The sequence below is a fragment of the Lathyrus oleraceus genome, chromosome 7 (genome assembly GCF_024323335.1).
Source record: "Lathyrus oleraceus cultivar Zhongwan6 chromosome 7, CAAS_Psat_ZW6_1.0, whole genome shotgun sequence".
In the NCBI taxonomy this organism is placed as follows: Eukaryota; Viridiplantae; Streptophyta; class Magnoliopsida; order Fabales; family Fabaceae; genus Lathyrus; species Lathyrus oleraceus.
Genome location: NC_066585.1, coordinates 423,745,998 through 423,767,799, shown reverse-complemented (window position 1 = coordinate 423,767,799; position 21,802 = coordinate 423,745,998). Strand labels below are relative to the sequence as shown.

General features: G+C 39.5%; 1 long non-coding RNA gene across 1 annotated transcript; it reads left to right on the top strand.

Moving 5' to 3' along the window:
* Nucleotides 1–19,643: 19,643 nt before the first annotated feature.
* LOC127107074 (uncharacterized) lies at nt 19,644–20,898 on the top strand. The gene is made up of 2 exons (XR_007795626.1): nt 19,644–20,021; nt 20,625–20,898. It is a non-coding gene; the product is annotated as an uncharacterized LOC127107074 (long non-coding RNA).
* Nucleotides 20,899–21,802: the final 904 nt, after the last annotated feature.

The following is a 21,802-nucleotide window of genomic DNA, read 5'->3' as shown; positions in this document are numbered from 1 at the left end:
CATCAGAGTCGACGTAGTTCGGGACAGGGGAAACGTGCTCGCTAGGATGTCGCATCCTATGCATACGTATCTTCTCTAACCGGAGAAGAATCAGAGCACTCGTAGCTCGGCTAACGCACGCCAAACAAAACCACGCAGGAAACCGACTGCCAATCGCTGGACTTACGTCAAACTCCAACAAACAAACGAGACACAGGAAACCGACTGCCAATCGCTGGACTTACGTCAGACTCCAAACACACACAAAGGGATTGCAAAAGAAAAAGGGCGCCCGGAGAGATCAGCTCATCTCCTGCCTACGTACCTCATCTGGTATGAGGATTAGAGCGACGTAGTTCCCTTACACAGGGAAAGAACTTCTAGCCTAACCAGATACAAAGGGAGACACAAACTACTAGGGAGACTACGACTCGAGCCTAGAAGTTGTCATGCATACGATCCCTAAGTTAAGGTTTCTATCTAACTTGCACAGGAAGCAAGCTATCCTAAACAGCACAGGCAAAGACATACAAGCACAAAAAGCAAGCACACACACTATATGCAAACAGAGGGGCTCATACAAGGCTAGGCTTTAGTCAAGGGGTCATGTCAACCTCAACAAACAAGCCACTGGAATGGGGTATGGTTAGTTCTTAACCCTAACATTGAGAGTTAGGGTGAAGCAGATGAAATGGGAAGTGAGGGTAAGACCTCACAGCTCTTATCCCTGGCCTGGGAGAGCTTCAGACAAATGAAAGTGTGGGAGTTCAGAATGTAGGAACTCTTCTCCACAAGTGACTGACTCAACAGGATCTTGGGTTAATATTCAAAGTGCATCAACACAATGGTGTGAGCAGGATGAATGACTCAACTGAATAGCAGGGGATGGATTGCACATCCCTTTTATCTGCCAATTGCCTCTTAAGAGGTCTTTACCTGCTTGGCACAAAGATAAACATTCACAAGCATTGCCTCTTAAGGAGGGCTTCAGACAGGTGCCTGCCCACATAACAAGACAGGTCTTCCAGACTACATGAAGTCAGAGAAATTATACCTCAGTGGTTAAGCAACCAAGCAAAGCAAAGCAAGTTCAAAAGAACTCAAAGCAACTTAGGTACCTGTGAAAAATCTAAACTAATCAGTTCAACTGTACAGACAAACAATCAACAGGCAATAACAAACAGACAGACAATGTTCACAATGTGCAAGCCACAAGTCAAACTCAAATGAGCTAACACCAACCTACAAAACACACAAATGTTAGTAATCAAAAGCAAACATCAATGCTCAAATGTGGAAGCATCATCAACTATGGACTTGGAAGTTTAAACCTGAAATCAAAGCCCACATGTAAGCCACAAACCACTAGGTCAAAGCCTAGGGTCAAAGATGAATCAAAAATCCAAAACAGAACATGAAATTTAACATGAGGCTTCTTCATCCAATCAAGAACACATCTCAAAAAGTCCCATATCAAAATCATTAACCAAATTCATTTCATGAACAAAACATGGCAAGGCATGCAAATGGTAATCACATTGAGACATCAGAAGAAACAAATGCACATCAAATAAAAAATGACTCAAAAAATCTTGGCAAAATTCATGAGTAAACAGGATATATAACATGATCATCACACAAAAAATTAGAGGCATTGGACATCATTAGGCATGGCAATCACATAGCATAAAACAGACAACCAAATGTGTGACACAAATTGTCACACCAAGTTAGCATAATCATAAAACAGAGATGGATCATGGTAAAAATCTCAAACCAAAGCTAAAACATCACTCAACATGTCTAGAAATCACACACAAAATTTCAGAAGCATTGGATCATTTTTGAGCATTTTATGATGAATGGAACAAGGCAAGGTCAAATGAACACATGTTCAATCTCCCTAGGGCAAATCAATTTTTTAATCAGGCACAACTTGCAATTCAATAATCATAAAAAAGTAGACATCATGAGGAACACAATGCAAAAAATTGGAGATTATTTGATGCATTTTTCATTTTTAAATGATTTTTTGAAGTTTGGGATAAAAATGAAATCAAAACATGAAGCAAGCATGAAAATGTGAAGGAAATAGTGAGAAAATGCAAGGCGCTTGGAAAGAGTCCCCAGCCAGGTTCGAACCGAGGGACAATTTGAAACTACCTAGCGCGCCAACATCAAAACGCCAGCGTTTTGAAATTCAAACCCTAATACGCGCGCTGCATGGATTCGTAGCTAAATCCAAAATGAACATGTGAAATTCGTAGCAAAATCCTAGCTAAACCGTGGCCAAAACTGGAAATGAAGAACACCATGCAAGCACGATGAAGATCATGAAGATCTTCATCTGGAAATTCCAGATCCAACAAAAATGTTCCAGAAACTAACAAAACCTATATCAATCAACTCGCCATGCCTCATACATCAAGAATCCAACAATAATTCATGCAAAAACAACAAGATAAGCACGGATCGAAGAGAATCAAAATCAACATCAAAACTTGAAATGCATGTATCTTGCTCAAAACAGCACCAAACCACTCCAAATTTTCATCAGCATTATCACCAAACAATAAACTACACAATATGCATAATGAATTTGAGAATTAAAGAGGTCGAAAAACTGACCTCTTGATGAACAGAATTGGATTCACGTGCTTCCAAGCCTTGCCACGCTTCAGATCTTCTCCTATGATGCTTGTGAGATGAATGATGATGAAATGGAAGCTCAATGATGCACAAAACCAGCTCAATCTTCAACTGCCATGGATGCTTCAAGCTTCTACTCTAGCTCAATGTGCCACGATTTCTTCTAAATCCACATCCAATTCTACTCAACAACACTTCATGATGATGAATTAAGCAAAAGAAAGTGTTCTTGTTTGAAGAATTTTGCAAAAAAATGTGAGAGAAAAATTTGGAGAATTTATGATTCTAGATCTGAAATTGTGTTAATGATCCAAAACAGTTAGGGTTAAGTACTTATACTCAATGCTAATCATGTTTAGGAACTGTTTAGGCCAAATGCAAATGAGGTTAATCCATTTTGTGGTGTAAGTGCATAAATGAAATTTTCACTCCATGCACCCCCATGCACGTGAACAGTGCACATTCTTGGCCCAAAATGCCTTAAAATGAGTCCATGCACATATTAGAATTGGTTTGGTATGCTCATGATCATTCAAAAAGAGTTTATGAAATTTTTTTCCAAATATTTCATGAATGAACCAATGATCATGCAATGAGATTTCATGTCAAGTAATGGTATGCTTGGAAAGTACATATTACAAGGATCAAAGTGCAAAAAGAACCACTCAATTTGGAGTTCTGGTTTGAAAGTTATGTCCATTTGAAGTTTAAAACACACTTTGCCATGATTGGACCATAACTCCTTAACCACACATGAGAAATCCATGATCTTGGACTTTTTGGAAATGGGAGAGAAAGCTCTTAAACTTTCATGTTGGACAAAATTTCATTTGAAGCTTTCTTGATGATGTAATCTTGAGTTGAAGTTGGTCCAAAATCTTTCCATTTTTGGAAAGTTCAAATTACAGGTCACCTGCTATTTTTGGAAAGTCTTGATCTGACTTCAAATTCTTCAATGTTGATGTTTGAAATGTCAAATGAGACTTGTTTGAACATGAATGAGGCATCTCTAATCACTTCCCACCTCCAAATCCACAGTTGACTGTGCAGTTGACTTCTGTTGACTTTTGTGGGCCTCAGATGATTTGTACATGGACTGATGAGTTCTGAGCCTTCAACACTTGGCCAAACCACTTCAAAATGATCCTTGGGTCATATGAACTCATTGTACCAACCCTAGGGCTTTGATCTCATGGAGAATGCTCTTGTTGCTTTGCACAGTTGAATCCCCTAACCAGTCTTGAGTGATGACATGTGATGGACTATGCAAATGAAATGCAATGTTAATGACCTAAAATGAAAATGTATATACAAATGGGAGGTGCAAATTTGAGGTGCTACACCAGGCGAATATCTCCACATATTCTCTCAGCATCTCAATCAGCCGTCTCTTGACATCTTCCTTCAAAGCAGCCCCGATCTTGATCTCTCTTCTGGCGTCCTCAGTACCAAGATTAATGATTTCCAACTCCTCCTGATGAGGTTGGATAACCTTTTCCTCCTGCTTCAATAATCTGACCAGTTCTTTAGGGAGTTCACAATCTTCCTCACTCTCCTCTTCAGCTTGGTAGATGGGATTATTGAAATCATACTGAGCCATAACAAAACTGTTTATAGTGGAGTCCGTAAGATCCATTTTGCATGTTTAATGCTTTATTTTAGAAAAAAGAGTTCAAGAAAGTCACTAAAACAAAAAACATTGCCATTTTATTGTTTTTTTTTAAATGAAAATGAAACAGAAAGACAAGGATCACAAAATTATTTGCAAAACGTCCTTTATTAATGATATCATTGAAAAACATGATGAGGCCCTATAATGAACCACTACGCCTTGGGCAGAACGTAGGGTTTTGTGCAAAATGAAAAACAAAAGAAAATTACTCTGTTTGAAGAGTAACTTGGACCACTTCTTCAGCCGTCCAGTTGTTGATCGACTCCCCTGGAGCACACGGGCGAACCCAGTTGTTCAGATCACAATCACTGTCTCCGTCTTCACTACTGGCTGCAAAGAAGTCGCCATGACTCATCAGCCCAGCGCTGGTGAAGGTACTCTGCCCTTTCTGCTCACCCTGTCCGCCTGCAGAGGTTGATAACCAATACCGAACTTGTCTTCTTTGACGGGCAGGTCCACCATCTTGCCCCAGCCTTCTGCATTGCCCGAGTTGACAACCTCCACAGCCTGTTTGTAGGATGCAATTGAGCCACTTGGCTTCTTCTGCTCAGCAAAAACCACCCTCTCAATGGCAACGGTCTCAAAAGCCTGGCACAGAGTCTCATGGATCTCGCCATCCACCTCCACATACTTTAAAGAGGATAAATGACTCACAAGAATGTTCTCCTCGCCGCACACGGTCACAATCTGACCGTTCCAGACATACTTCAGCTTTTGATGGAGAGTTGACGAAACTGCCCCAGCCCCATGTATCCAGGGACGTCCCAATAAGCAACTATATGCTGGTTGGATATCCATCACATATAAGATAATATCAAATACCTCCGGGCCAATCTTCACTGGCAACGTGACTTCACCAAAAACAGACCGTTTGGATCCGTCAAAAGCACGAACAATGAGATCGCTTGGAGTGAGGACAACCCCTTCAACATCAATCTTACTCAGAATCTTCTTGGGCAACACATTCAATGAAGATCCTGTATCCACCAGCACATGAGACAACACTGCACCCTTACACTCCATAGTGATATGCAGGGCCTTGTTATGGTTGCGACCTTCAGGTGTCAGATCCAAATCTGTAAACCCCAAACCATGCCTCGTGCTCACATTAGCAATGACCCCCTCCAATTGGTTGACAGAGATCTCATGAGGCACGTAAGCCAGATTCAACATTTTCAGCAAAGCATTACGGTGTGCCTCAGAGCACAATAACAATGAGAGTATGGAAATCTTGGACGGAGTTTGATTCAGCTGATCTACAATCTTGTAGTCACTCTTCTTTATAATCTTCATAAACTCCTCCACATCTTTCTCAAACGAACCCTCAGGCGCCTCCTTCTGAACAGGTTCCTCTTCAACCACTGCTTGCTTACCCTTAGCCTTGGCGAGAGCCTCAGCATTGTTGTATCTCAAAGGCTGCGGTGCAAACAAACGACCGCTTCTTGTGAAACCTCCTGGTCCCCCTACATTTTCCACAACCGGACCAGCAGTCACTGGAGCTCTACTTGGCAAACCAATCGTCACTGGAGTTTGATTAACTGGCCTGATCTGACTTTCAGCCCTTCTGTTGTTGCGGTAAGCATTACCATACTTCCACGGCACGGCCCTACTATTCTCAACAGCCCTTCTTCCAGACACAGCAATAGTAGTGGGAGCACTGACAATTACTGGAGCGGATATGGTAACAGGAGTACCAACGGTCACTTGTGCATTAACAGTTCTCTGGCCATGTCCAGAACCCTCAGATGGTTTGAAATAAATGGTGACGGTTGACACCATCCCATTATCTTTCACGGCCCTAGCAAACTGCAAACAGCCCTCATCAATCAGACCCTGGATACCATTCTTCAATTGTATACAACCATTCTCTAAATCTGCACAATCTGCACAACCCTTATCACAGCCCGGGAACACTCCTCCATTCAACAAACGCTCTTTCACAACCAACAGGGACGTCTGAATCTCTTCAACATCAACTACCAAATCCAAGGCCTCCTTATCTTCCACATTATTCACTCTATGAGCACCATGTTGAGGCATAGGGTTGTTCACAACATTCGGAACAGGAGCAAAATTGATTGTTTTGGCGTCAATCAAGTCCTGGACCTTATGATGAAAAGCCCGACAATTCTCAATATGGTGCCCTGGTGCACCAGAATGGAAGTCACAACGAACGTTGGCATCATACCCAGCAGGTATCTTTGTCAACGGAGCCATTGTACGCAATTCAACAAACCCCAATCTGAGCAATTCGGGCAGCAACTCAGCATATGTCATTGGCAACGGGTCGAAACGACGATCTGGCATTCTCTGTCTCGGCTGAAACGGACGTTGTTGTTGTTGTTGTGGTGGTGGTGGTGGTCCTCTTTGTTGTGCACGGCATTAGTTTCACCTTCCTTCCTGCGAGGTGCCCCAGAAAATGGCTTCTTCGAAGATGAAGAACCAGCATCCTGAATCTTTCCTGCTTTAATGAGGCTCTCGGTTCTCTCCCCACAAATCACTACATCAGAGAAACTACCGAAAGGGCAACTCCCCATCCGGTCCATAAACACTCCTTGTAAAGTCCCAATGAACATATCTGTCAACTCCCTTTCCAGCATAGGAGGTTGCACCCTTGCAGCTAATTCCCGCCATCTCTGGGCGTACTCCTTGAAACTTTCTCCAGACTTTTGACATAAGCTCTGTAACTGAGTTCGGCTCGGAGCCATGTCCATATTATGCTTATATTGCCTCAAAAAGGCTTCACCCAGATCCCTCCAACTTCTGATAGATTCTCTTTTCAACTCCATGTACCAGTCCAAGGAAGCTCCAGACAAGCTGTCCTGGAAAAAGTACATCCACATTTTCTCGTCGTCTGTGTAGGCGGAGATTTTCCTGTAATAGGCCTGCACATGGGTGCGAGGACAAGAAGTACCGTTGTATTTGTCAAAGGAAGGCGCCTTGAACTTGTAAGGGATCCTCAATCCATCAACCAAGCCCATATTTGTCACATCAAACCCCAGAGAGTTCTGACACTCCATGGCTCTGATCTTCTCAACTAAGGCATCGACCTTTCTGTCCCTCTCTTCAACCCTTCCAACCTCGTCTTCATCATTGAGCAAGGTAAACATATCCTCCTGCCTGTCAACCAGCGGAGCAGGATGGCGCACGGGAGCATGGGTCACTCTGGCATTAACAGTCTTTGCAGCAAGAGGCTGTCCATTGATCCGAATACCCCTCAATTCATCCCCCACAGCATAATCATTGACGGGGACGGTGGAAGCAGCAGCATTATCATTCACAAGAACACCCACTGGCGAAGCACGGCTGGTAGGTGGAATCACAGCTTCCTGTCTCTGGGCTAAGGCACGCAGCTCCTCTTGCCCTTGAACGACCCCTTGCATCATGGTCATGAATTGGGCCATGTTAGCCCTCATCTCAGCCAACTCTGCTTGCACTTGATCCATATTGCTCTGTTGATTCAACCTCGTAGCAATGCGGTGCGGATGTTGATCAGCAATCCTGCCTAAAACAGGAACCAGAGTGAGAAGCCTCGTTCAAGAACACCTGTAATGCAGAATGATATGTGTATGATGTTTATGATGCGTATAATGCACATGATATGTTCATTTCTTAGTCATTCAAGAGCCTAATTCATCTTTCAAGAAATGGCAACCTGCAATAAACCACAAAGAAGCATCCTACATAGGATAATGAGCACAAGGCGAAACATCAACAATCTCGTCTATAGACATGAACAACAAGGATCATACAACAATATTCAAACAAAGATCCCAATGACCAAAGTACAACAATGAATCCCATCCAACAATCCTGGAGGTGATTCTCAACATAAACAACAGATACAAGCTAAGAAAGACATCCTCCTGGAATGAGAGTCTTCAGATACTGGCACTGGTCTATCAACAGGTCACATTCTGAACACTCTGGCAGAGGAGTGAGCTTCTCCTTCAGTTGTCTTCTGAGCTCCACAACTTCTCCTCCAAGTCGGCTCTCTGATGCATGTCTCAAGTCTACCTCCTTCTTCAATTGGATGTCTTTGTCTCTGAGCTGCTTTTCAAAGTCTCGTATCTTCTTCTGATAATTAGCTTCAGCTTTCTGCAACCTCAAGCACTCGCGGTGTTCTTCATTCAACAATGTCTCTATCTCCTCATAAGACCTCTTCTTGCTCTTCAATCTGCTAGCATCCTCACCTTGCATGCTTTTGAGTTGATGAGCCAGGTTCAACTTATCAGTTTTGGCTTTATAAAGCTCCATCTGGGTATCCTGTTCCTTCTCTTTCAACCGACGATTCTCCATTAAGGCTTGCTTGTAGTGCTCAGCAGGCACACTCTCAGCAAGGATCAAAGGTGGTTGCTCTTGCAATGACTCCATCCTATCATAGGGTAACAACAAAGTCTCAACTCTCTTCTTGACCCAATCAATGTAATCAGGCATAGCAATGGCAAACTTCTTCCCTAGCACAGCTCCATCCTTGACACCGATGTTCTTCCAAGCTCTTCCCACTTGCTCCAATCTAGTCGGGTCACTCCGCTTCTCAAAATACACACTCTCATCTATCTCAACATCTAGTGGTCTTCCATTCATAACAAACCCCAACTGGCGAAGAGAAAGAACCGGGTTGTAATTGATGCAACCCTTAGTCCCTATGAGTGGCACATTACGAAACTCTCCACAACTCATGATGACATTACGCACATCCATCCGGTAAGATTGCCACCTGATATCATAGGATGTAAGAGACATAATCCTCTGAGTCCACTTGTGAGTGCTCTGAGTATCCACAAAAGGTCCACTGGTTGGCAGAAGAGACAAGAACCACCTGAGCAATAAAGGGAGACAGCATCTGATAGCTCCACCCTTACCATGCCTGCTGTGTATAGCATAGTAAGTGTCAGCTAACAAAGTAGGAACTGGGTTTCCTCCAAGGAAAATAGTGATAGCAACAAAGTCCACAAAGTTAGGCGTACTCGGGAACAACACAACTCCATAGATCATGATAGCTAACTGGGCATGAAAAGCTTCCCAATTTCCCTTCTTTGCTTCTTCTTTAGCCATCCTCACCAGGTACTTCAAAGGCAAACCCACAACATCCCCACTTGACTTCCAATTGTCACTCACTTCTTTGATACTCAAATGAAGAGCTCTGGCAATGACTCTGAAATCAACCTCCTTTGGCACATCTAAGAAGGGAACCTGATATCTGATCGGGACATTCATCAGAATGGAGTACTCCTCAAGAGTGGGCGCTAACTGATAATCCTGGAAGGTGAAACAATGGAGCTCTGGGTCATAGAACTGTAGAAGAGTCTGCAACGGTACTGGATCTACCACCATCTTCAACAGTGTCAACAAATCCCCATACTGATCAACAAACACCTTCTGATTACCGTCGGTCACAAAGTTGCTCAACTCTATCAAAGACGTCAATGGCTCACGGTGAAAACTGTAGGTGCACGTCTTCCTCTTCAACTCTGGAATGGTTGTCATCTCTCACAGTGAACAGACTCCTGAATGAACCTGAGAAATGATATGCATGAGGAGATTAGCTTTTTTCTTTTCTTTTTTCATTTCTCTTTTTTTTTGCATTATTTTTTTCGAAAATAAACATGCTATTATGCAAATGATGCAAACACGACTGGTTGGCTGTGTACTACGGAGCACAGGTTCAAAGCTTCGGCTTGAATTCTACCACAAAGTCATCTGAGACCCAAAGTCATCTGGAACCCATATATCTCTGAACCAAGTCACCAACAGGAGCCAAGAGTCACCAACAGATCAATAGTCACCAACTGATCAATAGTCACCAATTGTATCTGTAATGATTCATTCCCTCCCCACTCACGAGTGTCATCTAGGCCAGGGTAAGGTCAAGAGAAACGCAGGATAAACAACCCTTTCAAGAATATCATCCTGTACACACCCGATGTATGTACCGATAATACCCCATCAGAATCTGAACTGCTCATGATACCATGTTCCGCTAAGTGGCGCAATACCACCCGCTTCCCATGAATCACTCTATTCCTAGGTATCCTAGAGTTCACTCATAGCCTGGGTATTGGGCCTTTTACCTCTTGTAACTCCCACCCCACAGAGAGACAAACACACAACCAGCACAGATGAAAATATGATGCATGCAAACATAAATGCAAACATAAATGCAACCATAAATGCAAACATAAACAAATAAATGCAATAAATGAAACAGTAAAAGCAACCAAACCCTATCCTAAAGAGCGCCAGGAGTGACTCGCTTAGGGAAGATGGACCAGCAAGAGGTCAACTTCTCTTCATTTCCCCAGCAGAGTCGCCAGCTGTCACATTACGCGGAAAACCGGCGGGAAAACGAAACAACAGAGCCGCCACCGTGCGTTATTTATCCCAAAAGAGGGAAAGGAAACGCTCGAAGTAAACCTGGAAAAGACATGGTCTCGCGACCAGAGAGAGATGGGATCGGGAGTCGGTTATGCGAAGGGAAGGTATTAGCACCCCTACGCATCCGTCGTACTCAACGGGATCCACGCTCAGAAAGAATAAAAGAAAGGTCGCTAAAAACTGCTCACAAACTGCACGCACACTGGAAGGAGACACAGGAAAGACGGAAGAAAAGGACTCGACAGGATATCGCATCCTGGGCCTACGTAGTCTGTCAAGCACAGACATCAGAGTCGACGTAGTTCGAGACAGGGGAAAACGTGCTCGCTAGGATGTCGCATCCTATGCATACGTATCTTCTCTAACCAGAGAAAGAATCAGAGCACTCGTAGCTCGGCTAACGCACGCCAAACAAAACACAAACAGGAAACCGACTGCCAATCGCTGGACTTACGTCAGACTCCACACACACAGGCAAACACGGAAACCGAATGCCAATCGCTGGACTTACATCAGACTCTGAACCAACAAACACACACAGGAAACCAACTGCCAATCGCTGGACTTATGTCAGACTCCAACACAACTCAAACCAGACCCAGGAAACCAACTGCCAATCGTTGGACTTACGTCAGACTCCAACACAACACAAAGGGTTGAAAAAGCAAAAGGTTGCCCGGAAAGATCAGCTCATCTCCTGCCTACGTACCTCATCTGGTATGAGGATCAGGGCGACGTAGTTCCCCTAGACAGGGAAAGAACTTCTATCCTAACCAGAGACTGGGAAATGACAAACTAGAAGGGAGACTGACTCGAGCCTAATAGTTATCATGTAATCCGCAATGGTCCTAGGTTGAGGTTTCTATCCTAACTTGCACAGGAAGCAAGCTATCCTAAACAGCACAATCAAACAAACAAGCACAATAAAGCAAGCACACACACTATATGCAAACAATTGGGCTCATACAAGGCTAGGCTGCAGAAACAAGCCAACTGGAATGGGGTGTTTTTAGCTCTTAACCCTAACATTGAGAGTTAGGGTGAAGCAGATGAAATGGGAAGTGAGGGTTAGACCTCACAGCTCTTATCCCTGGCCTGGGAGAGCTTGACTCAAATGGAAAGTGTGGGAGTTCAGAATGAGGGAACTCTTCTCCACAGATGACTGACACAACAAGATCTTGGGTTCTTACTCAAGATGCATCAACACATGGTGTGTGAGCAAAGTGAATGACACAACTGAATAGCAGGGGATGGATTGCACATCCCTTTTATCTGCCAATTGCCTCTTAAGAGGTCTTTACCTGCTTGGCACAAAATTAAACAAACACAAGCATTGCCTCTTAAGGAGGGCTTCAGACAGGTACCTGCCAAAGTAACATGACAGGTCTTCCAGACTACATGAAGATCAAGGAATTATACCTCAGTGGTATGCCAACCCACAAGCAATAGCAAAGCAAAGTTCAAATGAACTTGAAGCAACTTAGGTACCTGTGGAAACATCTAAACCAATCAGTACAAAATCCAGACAAACACTCAACAGTCAATATTAGACAGACAGACAAATCCAATGTGCACAATGAGCAAACACAAGTGAGTTGTTCTCAAAGCCTACAAAACAAGCAAATGTTAGCCAACAACAACATATGATCAAGCTCAAATGAAGGAGCAACATCAACCATGGAAATGTATACTTGAACCTGAAATCCCAACTCAAATGGTAAGTAACAAACCACTAGGTCAAAGCCTAGGGTCAAAAGAGGATCAAAAATCCAAAACAGAACCTCAAACTCAACACGAATTCTATTTAATCAATCAAGAACAAGTCCTAAAAAGGACCAAATCAAAATCATCATGCAAGTTCATGTAATAAGCAAGAGAAGTCAATGACCAATTCAAGGCATCCAAATGATCATCATGAATGAAAATTCTCAATTAAAACAGAAATGATTCAAATAATTCTGGAAAAATTCATGAACATTCAACACATCCAAAACATTCATCATGCAAAAAATCAGAAGCATTAGAGGTCATTTGGCATGGAAATCAAATTGCACAAGTTGAACATCAAAAGGTGTGACACAAATTGTCACACCATGTTAACATAAGCATAAAACAGAAATGGTGAATGAGAAAAATGTCAAACCAAAGCCAAAATGTCCATCAATGTGTCTAGAATTAGAATGTAAAATTTCAAGTCCATTGGGTTAAAAACAAGCATTTCATGATAGAAAGAGTAAGGCAAGGTCACAAATGTACATGTGTTCAATCAACCTAGAGCAAATTAATTTCCAGCCATGCACAACTTTCCAATTCATGATCATAAAAAACTAGACAAAACAAGGAGCATCTTGCAAAAAATTGGGATTGAATTGGATGATTTTTCAATTTTATATGATTTTATGAAGTTGGCATAAAATTTGAAGTTTAAAAATGAACATAGCATGAAATAATGGAGTGAAAATGTGACCAATTGAATAAAACGCGCTCGGCCAGAATCGATCCCTGGCCAAATTTGAAAAATGCGCGCTCAAGTGAAACGACACCGTTTCACTGGAAAACCCTAAGCCTGGCAAAATTCCAGAAATTCGTAGCTAATGATGAAGAATTCGTAACTAATTCCAGAAATTCGTAGCTAATCTGGAAAAACCTCATGATCTTCATCTTCTTCATGAGGTTGAAGATGAAGATGAAGATGAACTTCATACAAATTCCAGAAAATTCCAGAATCCAAAAATTTTAATGCCATTCGAATCCTTGTTTCATGTACATCAAAGATCAAACAACAAATCATGCTAAAACATCATATATTGTTCAGATCGAAGAAAATAAAAATTGACATCAAAATTTCAAACACACATAACTTCATGAATAATGCACCATTTCACTTGATTTTTCTACCAGAATGATCACCAACACAAGATCTACACAAATATGACAATGAATTTGAGAATAAGTGAGATCGAAACTTGACCTCTTGAAGAACAGCAAGTTGGAAACACGTGCTACAAGGCTCAGCAATGGTCCAAAGCTCCTCTACAATGCTTGTTGAGATGATTGATGGAGAGATTGAAGCTCAAACACGTGTGAATCCAGTTGAATTTGAAAATTCCATTAATGCTTCAAGCTTCATGTATGGTTGAGTATGGCACGAACTCCTCCAAATTCACGTTCAATCTTCCTCAGAAACACTTCATGATCATGAATTTAACAAGAGAAATGGTCTTTGTGTGTGAAAATTGGAAGTTCTTTTTGAGAGAAAAATTTGATCAATTCCAAGATCTAGATCTGAAAGTGTTGTTAATGATCAATGCAGTTGTGATTATGATTATATATGCCTTGTTGATGAATCTGAAATCATGCTTAAGCCAAAAACTAATTGGGATTAACAAGTTACAAGGTGTGTGCACAAATTTGTGTTTTCACCTCATGCATGAGATGCATGCGTGAACAGTGCACTATGCTGGCCCAAATCCACTCAAAAAAGGCCCATGCACACTTTGGAATTGGTATTTCATGCATATGATCACCCAAATTGATTTTGATAACTTTCCCTTCAAAAATATCATGCATGAGCATATGATCATGCAAAGGAATTTCATGCCATGTAATGAGATATTTGGAAAGTGCATGTCATGAGGAACAAAATGCAAAAAGAACCACCAAAATTGGAGTCTTGGCTCACAAGTCATGCTCAATTGAAATTTCAAGCACCCTTTGTCAAGACTTGATCATAACTTCTCAACCACACATTATAAATCCATGATCTTGGACTTTTTGGAAATGGGAGAGAAAGATCTTCAACTTTCATGTTGGACAAAATTTCATTTGAAGCTTTTCTTGATGATGTAAAACTGAGTTGAAGTTGGTCCAAAACCTTTCCATTTTTGGAAATTTCAAATTATGGGTCACTTTCTATTTTGGGAAATTTTTGACTTGACTTCAAATTCTTCAATGTGAGTGTTTAAAATGTCAAATGAGACTTGTTTGAACATGAATGAAGTATCTCTAATCACTTCCCACCTCCAAATCCACAGTTGACTTTGCAGTTGACTTTTATGGGCCTTAGATGACTTGGACATGCACTGTGGGCTCTGGGCCTTCAACACTTGGCCAAGTTGCTTCAAAATGATCCTTGGGTCATGTAAGCTCATTGGAACCACCATAGGGCTTTCATCTCATGGAAAATGCTCTTGCTCTCTTGCACAGTTGAATCTCCTGACCAGTCTTGACTGATGAGATGTAATGGACTATGCAATGTGAATGCAATATTAATGACCTAAAAAATGAAATGTATATACAAATGGGAGGTGCAAATTTGAGGTGCTACAATACTCGTGATTGCTCTCATCAATCACTAGGTGATCTTGTTACCAATTCTCATGATGTCATATCAAGTCTCATGGCATCATAGCATGATTCATTCATCACATATAATCACACATGCTCCATACAAAGCATGTTCATTAATTTACGTGACTACTTGTCCGTTGTACACACCATACTACAATCACATCTAAGCATCCCTATATAAACTATTTAATGACCTAAGTTATTCTTTCTAAGTTATTACTTAGGTTACCTCACTCATCTTCATAAGCATGTAACAATAACAACAACAACATAAAACCCTAACTTTTCCAACATGAATTCTCCCCCCAATTGCTAAAGCTATCTAAGAACTCACCTCGCCGTGAAGAATATGATGAAGTTTGGTGAAGAAAATAAAGAATGATGATGAAGATGATATGATCATCCGTGGCTTTTCTTCTTTTCCTCCCAAGCTCGTCTCTTCCTCTTTCTTCTTCCCTCACATTTTCTTCTTCTTTTTATTTCTTGTTTTTCTTCTTTTCTCTTCATTTTCTGATAACTCTCTTTCTCACTTCTTATTCTTATCTCTTCTTCTCCTTTAATCCTCCACCACACATTATATACATAACATATAAATTATATATATATATATATATATATATATATATATATATATATATATATATATATATATATATATATATATATATATATATATATATATATATATATATATATAATATTAAATAGTGATACAAAATATATCAAATGATATTTTATCTTCTAGTACCAATTGACCAATTATTAATGTTAACAAAATGTCTCCTCTTGTACTTTTTAATAATGGTCAGTTCCAAATAATATTAGTTAAGTCAATATGAGTTCACTAGTTACTCTATCGGTCTCAATTGACAATGTTTGGAGCACTTAAGGGTATATGGGATATTACATCAATGGGCTTCACAATTGTACCACTTAGGAAAACAAACTTCTTCATGTGATCGCAAACCTTCCATTGAAATTCATTGTCATACACGTTACCATTATTTATTACGCAAGTCATATATTCTTTGAAAAGTTTTTCCACTTTGCGGTGTGGTCACATAGAATCAAAATCTGAATTCGATCACCCTGAAATTGAAATAGTATAATATAACATGTTTTGTTAGTAACGAATGAGTATAATAAAAAAAAGGAAAAACAAACGTCAAAAATCAACTATAATGCATCAGACCTTTGCATCCATTCCAATCATTTCAATATGTTATATACCCTTGCTATTAACCATGCTCCATAAATCAAGAATACGAACAACAAGACGCCATGTCTCCTTCGAATCATTGATATCAATAATGTTGTAGGATTTGCGCGACATTGATTCCTGCATATCAATATGACAAAAATCAGAAATACCAGGGAAAGGAATAACAAATTTTACTGCAAAATTGCAAGTCGTAATGGATTCCTGCATATCAAATGACAAAAATAAAAAACGCCAGGGAAAGGAACAACAAAATTGTTACCGCAAAATTTTAAAATTGTTACCGCAATATGACGACAATATCAAGACAGGACACTGAAGCTAGCGGAAATATACCCGAATGTATCGCACGCTCGAACATACAACAGAGTCTCCATCAAACTTTATTTATTCTCGAAGGAAAGGGAAAACATCGATTAAACCCAGGGTAAAGAGAAATCTGGGTAAGGAAGTTGGTTATGCAAGGGGAAGGTATTAACACCCATAACATTCTTGTACTCAATAGGATTTTTTTTTGGTTCTATGCTCAAATGGGTGTTGTCTAAAGATTACTCGCAAAAGGATAAAGGGAAAAGAAGAGAAACATATAAAGTGCTCGGAGAGGATTAGGGCACTCATGCCTACGTATCCTTATAGTGCAATAAGGAATTTAACACCCAAACAACTCTTGGTACAAACATGGATTGCTGATTAAATCATCCTAAAAGGATATATATATATATATATATATATATATATATATATATATATATATATATATATATATATATATATATATATATATATATATATATATATATATATATAAGTGATATTTGGTTTCAAAGAAATAATATGTCACTGAGGTGAATGGTTTAATGATCGAAGGTAGATAATGGTTCATGAAAGATATGGATGGTTCCCTAAGGCAGAAGAATGAACAATTAGGATTGTGCTCATCAAGGATTCGTATCCTTGTGCCTACGTATTCTCGTTGTGCAATGAGAAAGTCAGAGCATTCAACTAAGAAAACAACGAGAAGGAGAGATTGGAAATTATGAAAAGAGTGACTTGTACCACCAGAATGGTAGCATGGGACCCCACAAAGATAAATGAACTTCGAACCTAAGAGTAAACAGGCATAATAGCCAAAAGGAAGGAATGAATTGTTAGGTTTAACAGCCAAACATCTCTTGGTTCACAAGATAGACTCCGATTAAATCGTCCTAAAAGGATATGCATGAAACCCACAAGGAATATGATGTTTGGTACAAGGAATATTATATCATTGTAGGGAACAAACAATTTGAAATCAAAGAAGAATGGTATATTTGATCCATTAAGGAATAAACTCTGAACCAAAGAGTAAACAAGATTATTGGCCAAAAAAAGAAAGAATAAATTGTTTGGTTTAACAGCCAAACATTTCTTGGTTCACAAGGTGGGCTCCAATTAAATCGTCCTAAAAGGATAAGTATGGAATCCAAAGAAAAATGTACTTGATATCAAAAAGATGGCATTTATTGATGAAGAATTAAGAATCATTGCATAAGGTAGGATTAATAAATAAGGTAGCTTGCGGAGAATCTGAATCCTCGTTCCTACGTATTCTCATCGTGCAATGAAAAAGTAAGAGCTTTCATAGTTCAGCCTACTAGGACTGAAACAAAAATAGCAAGAGACTAAGGCAAGAGATATGATAATGGAAGATGAGGAAGACTTGGCAGTCATTGGACATGAACCAAACTAAAGCCTATGAGTAAAGGTGAATACAATGAGAAATTGGGTCATTCGTCATGTACCTAAAGATATTCAAAATGAGTTAATAAAATTCTCCACTCTCATTCATTCTTTACTACTTAAGGCTCGTGGCATGTGGTTCTCATCATAACTTTCAAATTGTTGAAGAAGAATTCGTGCCACTCCTCATGACGATGAAGACCTTATCAATCATTTGATTCGAATTGCACTAAAATCTATGAACAAAGGCGAATACCTTGACCAACTGGGTCATTCGTCTCGTACCCAAGGATACCCTAGACAAGGATAGGAATTCTCCACTCTCATCATTCTTTGTTACTTAATGCTCATGGCATATGATTCTCATCATAACTTTCAAATTGCTGACGAAGAATCCTTGTTGCTCCTTATGATGATGAAGACCTTATCAATCATTTGACAAATTTCACTAAAGTCTACGAATAAAGGCGAATACCTTGAGCAACTAGGTCATTCATCTCGTACCCAAATATATTCAGAATGAGTTAATGGAATCTCCACTCTCATTCATTCCCTATTTCTTAAGGCTCATGTCACACAATTTTAATCTTGATTGACAAGCTCTTGAAGAAACACCTTTGATATGCCTTGTATAATCCACAGCTTGATTTTCCTGGGATGCCCTGCATGAAAGACTGAACTTGAGGCCTTGAGATCCATAACGTATAGAAAAATAGTCTTATCAAGTGATCAATGGACTTTTGATCACTTGAATAGACTGTGGGATTATACATGAATCAAAGGATTTAGTTAATCAAAATTTCTTTTGATCAACTTGAATCAAAGGGATTGAATTAAATTGAGAATTATGGTTAATCATGCACAACCTAATTTAGAGATTAAAAGATGTACAAACCCTAACTAAGGGATCATGCTAAGATTAAGATCAAATTAATTATCAATTACCAAATATCACATGAAAACAATTGATTAAAAGTGACCATTTAATATAAACCAAACCCTAATCTAAGGGAACATGATATTCTATGACTAAACCCTAAGGTTAATAAAGTCAATTTACATGGATGATTAATTAGGAAATAATTTATAAATTAAAATCTACTTAAAAACTAATTATCCTAATTATCTAAAGTTCCTAATTAGTTCTAAAATTCTAAATTCTAACCTAATTAAATTCTAAAATTTCTATTAACCATTAACTTCTAATTTAATTATAGTTATAACCTAATTAAATTCTAAAATCAATTAATTATTGAATTCTAATTCTAAAAAACTAACTAATTCTAAATCAAATCAACACCAAATTTGCAATTAATCTAAAATCCTAGATATACTATAATAAGGTCAATTAATTAACTAAAAGTGATTAACAAAAATGAAAAAAGGCTAAACAAAGTGCAACGGGCACTTATTGGAAGAGGGAGGTACATGCCCTGTTCAGGGTGTGAAGGACCGAAATGAACTGGGCTCCAAATGTGAAGCCCAGAATATCTCAACAAGGCGCGCATGGGGGTGCGAGTTACAAAGCCGGCGCAGGCCCAATGAAGTTGGGCCCAACCAGATATTAACAAGGGAGGTGCAGAAAATAATACGTTGGGCCTGAAGCGGTGAAAGGCCCGGTCCGAATTCCCTAAATTAGTGAAATGCAAAGCTAGCATCCAAAATCCATAATGAACTTCATGTCTTCAGCTACGCGCCATCGTCGCCTCTCAACCTCCAACCTTCAACCGATTCCTCTAAACACCCTTTCACCTTGCAATCAAACCTCTAAACGCATTCTTGTCACGTATCTAAATCATCCTTCATGCCAACGCCATCACGGTAATTGCTCCGCAACCTCAAGGTGCCATGGAAGCCTCTGAAACTCATAATCGATCTCTGCAAACTATGTCATCTCCATTTCGAATTCAACAGCCATGAAAACACGTGGAAGCTCAAGCACGGTAGAGTCGAACGAAAGAGGAGAACTCATTTAGAAAGAAAAACGCATCGAAAGTGTTTACAGATTACGTACCGGAATCTGACACGGTTCCGACGTCGTAAACGGTTTCACAGGTAACACTTATTCGCTTCTCCGTCCTCTTTCTCCTTCTCCACTGTGTGAGTCTTCTTCTTCTCTTTGCGTACGTGAGAGATGAATGAGAGAATTTGAGAGATATCAGGGTGAAGAGTTTATGAGATTTCTGATTGCTGCAGAATGAAATCGATGATAAATGAATGAAGAGGAGTGCTTATTTATAGAACCAGGTCCTCTCAATTTGGTTAGAAATGCATATGAAATTACTCTGAAATTCACATGTTAGTTGTAAATTGCAAATATGGTTAGGAACTCAAACTGTAATGAATTGTAGTAACCGTGAATTTGGAATTAATTTGTTGTTTCTGTTTTAGGTTAGTTAACCATGAGAGTTATAAAATCGATTTTGAGTTGATTGTATTTCCTGACTTGTTCTGCATCAAGCTTAGCAGTAAAATGGATTTTTTGTTGAAATTCTAATTATGTAAATATTTATGCAGGGTGCTTAGTAGTAAAAAAACAGGCTTGCACGGATATACTTCTTACTGTCAAATGTTATGCAGGATATTAATTTGTGTAGAAATTCTCTTTTTCCTTGGTTTGAATGGTCAAATAGTGATTGTGGTGGACTTATTTTGCAGGCCCATGGATCTTCAATTTGTGCCATACTGTTTGGAACGTAATAGCTTGAAGGAGCCTTGGCCATGACTTAATTGGAATATGGATGTTCCAAGAATTGCTTGGACTTGAAGAAATGGTCCATGAATTAGGATATTAGGAGTTAAAACATGCTATGTTAATTTGTAATTGCTTCTTTTGATTTGCTCTTTGTAATATGCAATGTAAGGCCATGGATTTTATGTACATGAATATTGAAAATTGAATGAAAAGAAATGGAAAGTTTGATGGAGTAAAGATGAACTTTCGTGAATGAATACCATGTGTTGAATGACTTATAAGAATTGAATTTGGTTTGAATGTACCACATGAATGGAAGAAGTGAAATTGGTATGAATTTTGATGCTTGCTAAACTAAACATGTGAAACTTGAACCAAACATGAATGATATCAAATCAAATGGGTTTATAAATGGATGGTTGACTTTGGTCAACTTGTTTGACCAAAAAGTCAACAGTTGATCAAAGTCAACTATGGGTTTTGAAAATGTACACGTGTAAACAAGACATGGTTTATGACACAATGACTAATGTTCAATTGTTAAGTATCAATGAATAAATCAAAAGTGGAATCAAACTTGGATAAGCCAATCGTCTCTGGTCATTTGAGTCACATGAATGAAGTGAATCAGGACATATGGATGAATTAGGGATCAAAGACTCATAATGTCCTCATGGAACACAATCAAATGGATAATGAGATTAATGTTAGATTGCAATCATAGGTTATGAATCAAGGAACAATGAGCCTATGCTAATGAAAACATCAAGAGATCTAAATCAATGGCCTAGAGGATGTTGACTATGATGCATATGTGGAGGCTTGAATCATGAATGAGATGAAACCTCCACCATATGGGATACGCAAATTTGAGAATGAATGGTGCATGACATGCTACTCAACATCCTTCCCCAATGAATTGTGGTTTCCACTATCTCTAGATGGACAGTCAAGCCACAAGGCATATTAGGACCAAATTTCCTAATTAAGATTTCCATGAGTCATACACCTCAAATAAGGCCTTTGAATGAAACAAGATGCTTCACAAGCAAATCTCCAATATATGAGTCCCAAGTTAGGGTTTAGATAACCAAGACAAGACCCCTAGAACATTCATATGGCCCCAAATCCAAATCATCAA